This window comes from Gopherus flavomarginatus, chromosome 2 (genome assembly GCF_025201925.1).
Source record: "Gopherus flavomarginatus isolate rGopFla2 chromosome 2, rGopFla2.mat.asm, whole genome shotgun sequence".
Lineage (NCBI taxonomy): Eukaryota > Metazoa > Chordata > Testudines > Testudinidae > Gopherus > Gopherus flavomarginatus.
Window position 1 is genome coordinate 301,754,043 of NC_066618.1, and position 11,781 is coordinate 301,765,823.

An 11,781-nucleotide genomic window follows, 5' to 3' on the forward strand; every position below is an offset into this window, starting at 1 on the left:
ACCCATCAATTGCAGGCGTGACTTTCAGCCTCGGACCTGGCTCTGATCTTCCTTCTGTTGTTCTGTTGTCCTTTTCTTTTCAGGGTGGATGCTTCTTACTTTGTTTAGGGCTGTTGTCTAGGTCTTCAGCCGTTGGTATTTGAACTTTATCTCATCAGGACAGGCTGGGGCTGGAGGTTGATTCCGTCATCCACACGTACCTCAGTCACACAGCTAAACTAAACTAATAAGATTACAGCAGGGTTTGCAAAAAACGAAGGTTGGAGGAAGCTTTTACAAAATGGAGTGAGCGTTTTAAAATGGGGGTTGAATTACAGTATGGAGCAGAAGTTACAGTGTAGGCAAGTGTAGTGTGGATGGTGAACAGAAGTTACATTAATAAATTAAAAACAATTTCACTTATCAGTTCTACAGCCTCCTCAGCCCCCCCACCCCCCGCGGCTCACCTGCTCCCTCCACTCACCTTCTCACCCCCCTCGGCTCACATACTCACCCCCCCACACTGCCCACCCGCTCCCCTCCTCAGACCCCCACCCCCCGCGGCTCACCTGCCCCCTCCACTCACCTTCTCACCCTCCTCAGCTCACATACTCACCCCCCCACACCGCCCACCCGCTCACCTCCTCACACCCCCCCACCCCCGCGGCTCACCTGCCCCGTCGACCCATCTTCTTACCCCCTCGGCTCACATACTCACCCCCCTACACCGCCCACCCGCTCACCTCATCAGCCCCCACCCCCCGCGGCTTACCTGCCCCCTCCACTCCCCTTCTCACACCCCTCGGCTCACAAACTCACCCCCCCCACAGTGCCCATCCGCTCACCTCCTCAGGCCCTCACCCCCCGCGGCTCACGTGCCCCCTCGACCCACCTTTTCACCCCCCACGGCTCACATACTCACCCCCCCACACCGCCCACCCACTCACCTCATCAGCCACCACCCCCCGCGGTTCACCTGCCCCATCGACTCACCTTCTCACCACCCTCGGCTCACATACTCACCCCCCCACATTGCCCACCCGCTGAACTCCTCAGACCCCCACCCTCCGCGGCTCACCTGCCCCCTCCACTCACCTTCTGACCCACCTCGGCTCACATACTCACCCCCCTCACTGCGCACCCGCTCACCTCGTCAGACCCCCCCCGCGGCTCACCTGCCCCCTCCACTCATGTTCTCATTCCCCTCGGCTCACATACTCACCCCCCCACATTGCCCACCCGCTCGCCTCCTCAGACCCCCACCCCCCGCGGCTCACCTGCCCCCTCGACCCACCTTCTCACCCCCCTCAGCTCACATACTCACCCCCCCACACTGCACACCCGCTCACCTCCTCAGCCCCCTCCCTGCGGCTCACCTGCCCCCTCCACTCACCTTCTCACCCCCCTCGGCTCACATACTCACCCCCCCACACTGCGCACCCGCTCACCTCGTCAGACCCCCACCCGCGGCTCACCTGCCCCCTCCACTCACGTTCTCATTCCCCTCGGCTCACATACTCACCCCCCCACACTGCCTACTCACTCACCTCCTCAGACCCCCACCCCCCGCGGCTCACCTGCCCCCTCCACTCACCTGCTCACCCCCCTCGGCTCACATACTCACCCCTCCACACAGCCCACCCGCTCGCCTCCTCAGCCTCCCACCCCCCGCAGCACACCTGCCCCCTCCACTCACCTTCTCACCCCCCTCGGCTCACATACTCACCCCCCCACACTGCACAACTGCTCAACTCCTCACCCCCCCATCCCCCGTGGCTCACCTGCCCCCTCGACCCACCTTCTCACCCCCCTCGGCTCACATACTCACCCCCCCACACAGCCCACCCGCTCATCTCCTCAGACCCCCACCCCCCGCGGCTCACCTACCCCCTCCACTCACCTTCTCACCCCCCTTGGCTCACATACTCACCCCCCCACACTGCCCACCCGCTCACCTCCTCAGGCCCCCACCCCCCGTGGCTCACCTGCCCCCTCCACTCACCTTCTCACCCCCCTCGGCTCACATACTCACCCCCCCACACTGCCCACCTGCTCACCTCCTCAGACCCCCCCCGCAGCTCACCTGCCCCCTCCACTCACCTTCTCACCCCCCTCGGCTCACATACTCTGCCCCCCACACAGCCCACCCGCTGACCTCCTCAGACCCCCACCCCCCGAGGCTCACCTGCCCCCTCCACTCACCTTCTCACACCCCTCGGCTCACATACTCACCCCCCCACACTGCCCATCCGCTCACCTCCTCAGGCCCCCACCCCCCGCGGCTCACCTGCCCCCTCCACTCACCTTCTCACCCTCCTCGGCTCACATACTCACCCCCCCACACACCGCCCACCCGCTCACCTCCTCACACACCCCCACCCCCGCGGCTCACCTGCCCCGTCGACCCATCTTCTTACCCCCTCGGCTCACATACTCACCCCCCTACACTGTCCACCCGCTCACCTCATCAGACCCCCACCACCCGCGGCTTACCTGCCCCCTCCACTCCCCTTCTCACACCCCTCGGCTCACATACTCACCCCCCCACACTGCCCACCTGCTCAGCTCCTCAGCCTCCCACCCCCCGCGGCTCACCTGCCCCCTCCACTCACCTTCTCACCCCCCTCGGCTCACATACTCACCCCCCCACACTGCCCACCTGCTCACCTCCTCAGACCCCCACCCCCCGCGGCTCACCTACCCCCTCCAATCACCTTCTCACCCCCCTCGGCTCACATACTGACCCCCCCACACTGCCCACCCGCTCACCTCATCAGCCCCCACCCACCGCGGCTCACCTGCCCCCTCCACTCACCTTCTCACCCCCCTCGGCTCACATACTGACCCCCCCACACTGCCCACCCGCTCACCTCATCAGCCCCCACCCACCGCGGCTCACCTGCTCCCTCCACTCACCTTCTCACCCCCCTCGGCTCACATACTCACCCCCACACACTGCCCACCCACTCACCTCCTCACCCCTCCACCCCCCACGGCTCACCTGCCCCCTCCACTCACCTTCTCACCCCCCTCGGCTCACATACTCACCCCTCCACACTGCCCATCTGCTCACCTCCTCACTCCCCCCACCCCCCGCTTCTCACCTGCCCCCTCTACCCACCTTCTCACCCCCCTCGGCTCACATACTCACCCCTCACACTGCCCACCCGCTCACCTCCTCAAAACCCCGCCCCCCGCGGCTCACCTGCCCCCTCCACTCACCTTCTTACCCCCCTCGGCTCACATACTCACCCCCCCACACTGCCCACCCGCTCACCTCCTCAGACCCCCACCCTCCGCGGCTCACCTGCCCCCTCCACTCACCTTCTCACCCCCCTCGGCTCTCATACTCACCCCCCCACACTGCCCACCCGCTCACCTCCTCAGCCTCCCACCTCCCGCAGCTCACCTGCCCCCTCCACTCACCTTCTCACCCCCCTCGGCTCTCATACTCACCCCCCCACACTGCCCACCCGCTCACCTCCTCAGACCCCCACCCCCCGCGGCTCACCTGCCCCCTCCACTCACCTTCTTACCCCCCTCGGCTCACATACTCACCCCCTCACACTGCCCACCCGCTCACCTCCTCAGACCCCCACCCCCCGCGGCTCACCTGCCCCCTCCACTCACCTTCTCACCCCCCTCGGCTCACATACTCACCCCCCTACACAGCCCACCCGCTCGGCTCCTCAGACCCCCCCCCTCGCGGCTCACCTGCCCCCTCCACTCACCTTCTCACCCCCCTCGGCTCACATACTCACCCCCCCACACTGCCCACTTGCTCACCTTCTCACCCCCCCCACCCCCGCGGCTCACCTGCCCCCTCCACTCACCTTCTCACCCCCCTCGGCTCACATACTCACCCCCCCACACTGCCCACCTGCTCACCTCCTCAGCCTCCCACCCCTCGCGGCTCACCTGCCCCCTCCACTCACCTTCTCACCCCCCTCGGCTCACATACTCACCCCCCCCACACTGCCCACCCGCTCACCTCCTCACCCCCCCCAACCCCTGCGGTTCACCTGCCCCCTCCACTCACCTTCTGACCCCCCTCGGCTCACATACTCACCCCCCCACACCGCCCACCCGCTCACCTCCTCACCCCCCCCAACCCCTGCGGTTCACCTGCCCCCTCCACTCACCTTCTCACCCCCCTCGGCTCACATACTCACCCCCCCTCACTGCCCACCCGTTCACCTCCTGAGACCCCCCCCGCGGGTCACCTGCCCCCTCCACTCACCTTCTCACCCCCCTCGGCTCACATACTCACCCCCTCACACTGCCCACCCGCTCACCTCCTCAGCCTCCCACCCCCCGCGGCTCACCTGCTCCCTCCACTCACCTTCTCAGCCCCCTCGGCTCACATACTGACCCCCCCACACTGCCCACCCGCTCCCCTCCTCAGCCTCCCACCCCCTGCGGCTCACCTGCCCCCTCCACTCACCTTCTCACCCCCCTCGGCTCACATACTCACCCCGCCACACTGTCCACCCGCTCACCTCCTCAGACCCCCACCCCCTGTGGCTCACCTGCCCCCTCCACTCACCTTCTCACCCCCGTCGGCTCACATACTCACCCCCCCACACAGCCCACCCGCTCACCTCCTTAGCCTCCCACCCTCCTGGCCAGCGATGAGCTACCAATATCTTAACAGCATGTTCCCTCCTCACCCCACCAGCTCACCTGCCCCCCCCCGCTTGCTTCCTCAGGCTTCTCCCCCGCCGCTGGCTCACTTGGCCCCCTGCCACTGCCCACCTGCTCGCCTCCTCAGCCCCCATTCCTTACCCACCGCTTGCCTATTCACCCCCCCCTCGGGCCGCACAGTGAGCCCACGGGGGCCGCATGTGGCCCCTTTGCCTGCTGACATCCCAAGCCCTGAGCAAACACCTCCCCTTCTGCCTCTTCCAATTTGGCTGCATTTGCAAGCTCTGTTCATTTACAGATCTTCCTAACCAGTCTCTAAAGCTTGGCCCTGGGTCAGGTCAGTCTGAGAGGTAATGAACTCTTTCTGGCCCTGTCACCTTTCAATGAAATATTATATCCTGCTCCTAACATCACACCCCCAGTGCAAAACTGATGCAGGAAGGGATGACACAAACATCACTGACTGCATCCCAAGAGCCCCACATCCTTGGGTCTGTCTCACTACACTGACCTAGAGGCCGTACCAGTGTATAACAGAAATAGTTTATCAAAGTCATGTTCAGTAACATGATGGAATCTCTTTACAAACTCAAGGTAAAACTTGGTTAGTACAATAGTGGATTGGATCTGCTCTCAGGGCCGGCTCCACAAAAGCTCTGGCAAATGTTTGGAACCCAATTACTATCAAGGCAATGTAGATATTAATGTTGTCCATAATACAGGAATCTTGACATTTAGCCGTGAAAGCAATATGGTAGTGTGCCTCAGTTTCCCTTTTCATACAGCACATCAGGTCTGGAATGTCTTTTCTCTTGTGAAAAGTTCCAAGACTGTTTACAGGCATTAACTGTGCAACATGAGCATTACAAGGCCTTCTAAAAAAAAGTGTGTTCTCATGTATCACTCTGAACATCTTCAAGGGTTTTTCCAAAAGATTAGGCACATTGTACATTCTTACAGTTCTTGGTAACAGCAACACATTTATTACAAAAATCGCAATCAGCAACAACACCACATGGATTCTGTGCCTTTCCGCAACCTCTGTGACGTCTGTGGTGGGCAATGTGGCTGACCAAGCAGCTGTTGGTGCACCTGGCCCCAGAAACCTCCTGAGCAGCAGTCCTGGGGGTGGCCAGAGGAGCCGCTGTGAGCAGCCCCTGGCAGCGGCCACCCAGACACCTCCCCAGCAGCAGCCCCCCAGGGCATCCCCCCAACAGTGACCACCTGCAAGATTTAGGCAGGGGTATATAGTGCAAGTCATGGACAGGTCACAAACCATGAATCTTTGTTTACGGCCCATGACCTGTCCATGACTTTTACTAAAAACACCTGTGAGTAAATTGTAGCTTTAGTAATGATCAGTGGTTCGCTGTCAGACATGAGAGAGGTGCCTAGTGGGGTCCCACCGTGGTGAGTCCTGGGGCCAGTTCTCTTCGATATGTTGTGGAGACTGCGTACACAATCTGCAGGCAACTCCGAGCAGGGAGGGGTTGCAAGCACTTTGGAGGGCAGGATTAGAATTCAAATCAAATTTGACAAATTGGAAAATTGGCCTGAATTCAACAAGCTGAAATTCAGCAAAGACTTCACTTTGGAAGGAAAAATCCACCGTACAGCAACAGAGCGGGGAGTAAGTGGCTAGTGGCGAGGGGTGGGCATTGCTGGAAAGGGTCTGGGGGCCGTAGTGGTCTGCAGACTGACTGAGGCAGCTGTGGAAAAGGCTGAGCTCACTGGCAGGAGTGGCATACGAATGACACAGGCGGGGAGTGTCCTGCTATTGTCAGCACTGGGCAGACCCCATGGGAGTCCTGTGTCCAAAGTGAAGAGGGGCCCGAGGAGACATACAAAACTGAGGCAAGGTTTAGAGAACTCGGCCTGTAGGACAGGGTCAAACCCTGGGCAGAAAAGCAGCCTGAGAGGGACCTAAGAACAGGCCTCAGTTCCATTAAGGGCTGTCAGACAGTGGCCGGGGATCAGCTGTTCTCCGAGGCAGCTGAGGCTGGACAGGAGGTAACGGGCTGAACCTGCAGCAGGAGAGGTTTAGGTTAGAGATTAGGAACCAGCTGGGGAGTTAAACTCTGGAACAGGTGGCCTGGGGGGGCTGTGGGGTCCCCGTCACTGGCTGGACAAACCCCTGCCAGGGCTGGTCTAGGGTTCCTTGGCCCTGCCTCACCACGGGGGGCCGGAGTCCATGGCCCCTCGAGGTCCCATCCAGCCCCCTGTTTCTGTGATCCTGTGATAATCTGCATTTTAATAGGGCTAAATGTAAATATACACATCTAGGGACAAAGGCTGTCGGACGTACTTACAAGAGGGGGACTCCATCCTGGGAAGCAGCGGCTCTGAAAACTGTGGGGGTGGGGGTGGACAATCAGCTGCCCATGAGCTCCCAGCACGGCACTGTGACCAAAAGAATCAATGGGATCCATGGAAGCATAAACGGGGAATCTCGAGGAGCAGAGAGGTTATTGTACCACTGTAGGTGGCCCTGGGGCGAGCGCTGCGGGGGTCCTGGGCCCAGTTCTGGTACCCACGGTTCAAGAAGGACGTTGATAAATTGGGGAGGGCCCAGAGAAGAGTTCCAAGGGTGATTAAAGGGTTAGAAACCTGCCTTAGAGTGAGAGACGCCAGGGGCTCAGTCTGCTCAGCTTAACAAGGAGCAGGTCAAGGGGTGACTTGATGCCAGGCTGTAAGTACCTGCGTGGGGCACAGAGATTAACAACGGGCTGCTCACCCTAGCACAGGACGGTCTAAGACGATCCAGTGGCTGGAAGCCGAAGCTGGATCCACTCAGACAGGAAATAAGGCCTAGATTTTTAACAGTGGGAGTAACTAACCAGTGGAGCAACATCCCCAGAGTGGTGGGGGAGTCTCCAGCGCTGGCAACGTGTGAATCCAGAGGGGCTGTTTGTCTCCATGCTCTGCTCCAGGAGCTGTTGCGGGGCAGGGCTCTGGTTCATGTGACACGGGGGGCCAGACTGGGTGGTCACAGTGGGCCCTTCTGGCCTTGAGATCTACAAAGCTAGGAACTGGAGGCCCTAAGGTGGAAAATGTTGTCCTGTGGCTGCTGGGCAAGCTCCCCTCACCTCCTCCTCTGCCTCCTCCCCAGAACGCACTGCATCCCCGCTCCTCCGCCTCCCTCCCCAGAACGCGCCGCGTGTCACGAAGTCACCGGGCGATGCTCTGGAACTGCTCCCCTCCAAGCCAGTCAGGACTTTGGGGAGCCTCCTCTCCCTTGGAGCAGACTGTCTGCAGGGCAGGAAGCTCACACGGCTTCACCTCCTGGGTCTCTCCTTGGAGCATTCAGCATCCTCTGCCCCTCCGTGCTCTTCCCACAGCGAGCCTGTCCCAGCGGGGTCCTGGGGAAGCCACAGGGTCCTGCACCCCCACTTCGCAGTCAGACGTGACTCTCAGCCAGCCAGTAACACAGAGGTTTATTCGATGACAGGAACAGGGTCTAAAACAGAGCTTGTAGGTACAGAGAACCGGACCCCTCGGCCGGGTCCATTCTGGGGGGCAGTGAGCCAGACCCCCCATGTCTGCACTTCACTCCTCGACCCCAGCCAGCTCCAGACTAATAACCCCTCCCACCCCTCCTCTCTGCTCAGCTCCTTTCCCGGGCCAGGAGGTCACCTGATCCCCTTGTCTCCAACACCTTCAGCTGGCACCTTTGCAGAGGAGGGGCCCAGGCCATCAGTTGCTAGGAGACAGAGGGTCAGGCATTTAGGTGCACTGGCCCTTTGCTCTGCCAGATACTTAAGAACTGCCATGGGGACACTGAGGCACCAACACAGTATTCAAAGAAAACATTAAGAACATTCCTAGTTCATCACACCGCGTCCCCGCTCCTCCTCCCCTGAGCACACCGCATCCCCGCTCCTCCGCCTCCCTCCCCAGAGTGCGCCGCGTCCCCGCTCCTCCTCCTTTGAGCACACCGTGTCCCGCTCCTCCACCTCCCTCCCCAGAGCGCGCCGCATCCCCGCTCCTCCGCCTCCCTCCCCAGAGTGCGCCGCGTCCCCGCTCCTCCTCCTCTGAGCACACCGCATCCCCGCTCCTCTGCCTCTCTCCCCAGAGCGTGCCACGTCCCCGCTTCTCTGCTCCCTCCCCAGAGCGTGCCGTGTCCCCTCTCCTCCTCCCCAGAGCGCGCCGTGTCCCCGCTCCTCCTCCTCTGAGCATGCCATGTCCCTGCTCCTCCACCTCTCTCCCCAGCGCGCACCACATCCCCGCTCCTCCTCCCCTGAGCACGCCGTGTCCCTGCTCCTCCGCCTCCCTCCCCAGACCGCACCGTGTCCCCACTCCTCCACCTCCCTCCCCTGAGCGCGCCGCGTCCCTGCTCCTCCTCCTCCTCTGAGCACGCCGCGTCCCTGCTCCTCCTCCCCAGAGCGCACCGCATCCCTGCTCCTCCACCTCCCTCCCCAGAGCGCACTGCATCCCCGCTTCTCCTCCCCAGAGCGCGCCACGTCCCCGCTCCTCCTCCTCTGAGCATGCCGCGTCCCCACTCCTCCGCCTCCCTCCCCAGAGCGCGCTGCGTCCCCACTCCTCCGCCTCCCTCCCCAGAGCGCGCCACGTCCCCGCTCCTCCTCCCCAGAGTGCACCGCGTCCCTGCTCCTCCACCTCCCTCCCCAGAGCGCGCCGCGTCCCCGCTCCTCCACCTCCCTCCCCAGAGCGCGCCATGTCCCCGCTCCTCCTCCCCAGAGCGCGCCACATCCCTGCTCCTCCACCTCCCTCCCCTGAGCGCGCCGTGTCCCCGCTCCTCTGCCTACTTCCCTGTGCTTGCCACCACCAAACAGCTGTAGAAGGCTTTGACTTGGAGGAGTGGGAACGTGGCGCGCTCAGGGGAAGAGGCGGGGCAGGGGCAGGGATTTGGGGAAGGGGTTGAGATGGAGGTGGGGCAGGGGTGGAGTCAGTATGGGGCGGCAGAGTAGTGGGGTGTCGAGCCTCTTGGTCCATGCTGGTCTGGCTGAGGTTTGGGGATAGCCCACCCCAGGGCTCTCTTGCTGTGTAATCCTGGCTGGCTCTGCAAGCTCCGTGGGGCAGGGGCTGGGGCTGGGGCTGGGGCTGGATGGGTGGGACCTTGTGGGCACATTCTCTGAGCTGCAACAACAGCCCAGAGAGCATGGGTTGAGGCGGAAGCTGTCCCAAGCCCAACCAGGACCCCACTGGATCTGGTAATACCCTCCCAGCCCTGAGTTTTAGGGGACTCCTCAGCCCCCCATCCCTGCCTGAATCATGGCCTTGCTCCAACATCCCTGAAGAGCCTGGCCCCCTGACTGTATGTGGGCAGAGCAGGGCCCTAGGCACAGCTTCACCCCGTCGAGGGCTCTGCAGGCGATGGGGTCTTGCTCCCCCAGGGTGCTGCGGGCAATGTGGCTTCACCCCGTCGAGGGCTCTGCGGGCGATGGGGCCTTGCTCCCCCAGGGTGCTGCGGGCAATGTGGCTTCACCCCGTCGAGGGCTCTGCGGGCGGCGCGGTGGCCAGGCACAGGACACCCCTTCACTCTCATTTTCTGATTGCAGGGGTCTCTCCACCCAGTGGGCGCTCGTACCCAGGGGACACACTATCCTGCAGCACAGCCCAGGGGCGGCATCTCCAGCCAGGCCAGGCGCACTGTGGCTGCTGCAGCTGGCGCGCCGGAGCTGGGAGGATCGAGCGAGACACCTGCTGGGCCAAGGTCTGGCCGAGCTTGACCCATCCCCAGGCCCCCCAGCAGCAAGAGGAGGCAGCAGTGGACAGTGACAGCAGGGGTGCCAAGCCGTGCCCATGCCAAGCAGCGCTGCCCTGCGGCCTGGGGGTACCGTCACGCTCCGCAGACAGCCTGGACAGCTGTGGGTTCTCCACTGCCACCTCGTTCCTCAGCACCCCCAGCCTCTGCGAGGGCAAAGCCAGAGCAGATGAGAGGGCTCTGGCCTCTGCCCCAGACCTGGGGGGCTCAGCCGAGGAGATCATCAGCTCCATGCTGGGCTGCTGCGCCATCAGCCCTGGGGCAGCAGCCCTGCCCCTCGGCATCGACAGATCCCCCACTGCCAACAGCACTGCGGCGCAGCTGCTGGAGGAGTTCCTGACCCAGAAGGCCCAAGCGAGAGACCCGGCCGCCCTGCCTGCCGGCACGGATGGAGGTAGCCCCCCAGGGCAGGGGGACGTCCTGCATGGAGCCTGTCGCCCCAGCCACCCCACCGCCTCCACCTCTCTGCAGCAGCTATGGAGCCACAACCACCGTTTCCAGCAGGCCATGGCACGCTTTGAGAGCAGCACAGGGGCCTGGGGCTGGCAGAGCGAGCCAGGCCGGCTGCGGGCCAGAGAGACCAGGCAGGGGTGGGGCGCAGGGGGCATGCAGCACGGCAACCATAGCGGGGAAGCCAGGCGGGCTGAGCCATGTCCGCCCCACCGCAGCATGACATGGGACTCTGCTGTGTGCGATGCCAGGGGCCCTCCCTTGCCCTTGCCTACGGGACACGGGTGCTGTGCCACCGTTGAAGTCGTGGGCAGGAGACCTCGACAGGACCAGGGCCAAGGCTGGAGCTCTGCATTTCACTGCTGCTGCTGCAAACCCTGTAGGGACTGCGCCAGCCCTCGCCCAGCCTGGGAACCTCAGCGCCACGGCAGAGGCACCCAGGCGACCAGGGGGAGCCACAGGGAAATGGGTGGTGCCCGCGAATGGATTGAGAAGTGTCCCAGTGACCTGCCCGCCACGCACCCCAGCCACTGCACGGTGCAGGCAGCGCTGAGACGGGCACGCTCGAGCCACAGCACCCTGTGCCTCCATGCCCACAACACAGGCTCCTGGGCCAGCATCTCCTGCTCTGACCACGCGCCGGGGAGCCCTTGCCAGGCAAGCAGGACAGCTGCCACAAGGCCATGCCCAGGAGACTGCTGTGCCCCCCTCTGGCCTGGCAGGAGCTGCCATTGGGAACCAGAGCCCATGATGACTCCACAGACCCCCCAGGTAGATGGGGAGGGGACTCACAGCTCGCACTGGCTTCAATGGGGTCCCCTCACGCACAGAGTCCTGCCTCCCCCTGGAGGGTCCCCGACCTTGGCCCCTGCCCCCTAGCTCCCAGCCTCCCCAGCCCCTTTGCTGCAGGTGGGGATCTGGAGCAGTGCTGAGAAAGCTCGGGGGCTGGGAGCAGCTCTCCCTACACCCCCCTAGTCACTAGCCAG

General features: G+C 63.0%; 1 protein-coding gene across 1 annotated transcript in view; it reads left to right on the forward strand.

Annotated features, from left to right (window-relative positions):
• Positions 1-8,417, forward strand: part of OPLAH (5-oxoprolinase, ATP-hydrolysing) — a 214,496-nt gene extending 206,079 nt beyond the window's left edge. Inside the window, exon 27 of the mRNA XM_050939337.1 lies at positions 8,099-8,417. The gene's annotated coding sequence lies outside the window, so the exon portion shown is untranslated. The remainder of the gene's footprint in view (positions 1-8,098) is intronic.
• The last annotated feature ends 3,364 nt before the right edge of the window (positions 8,418-11,781 follow it).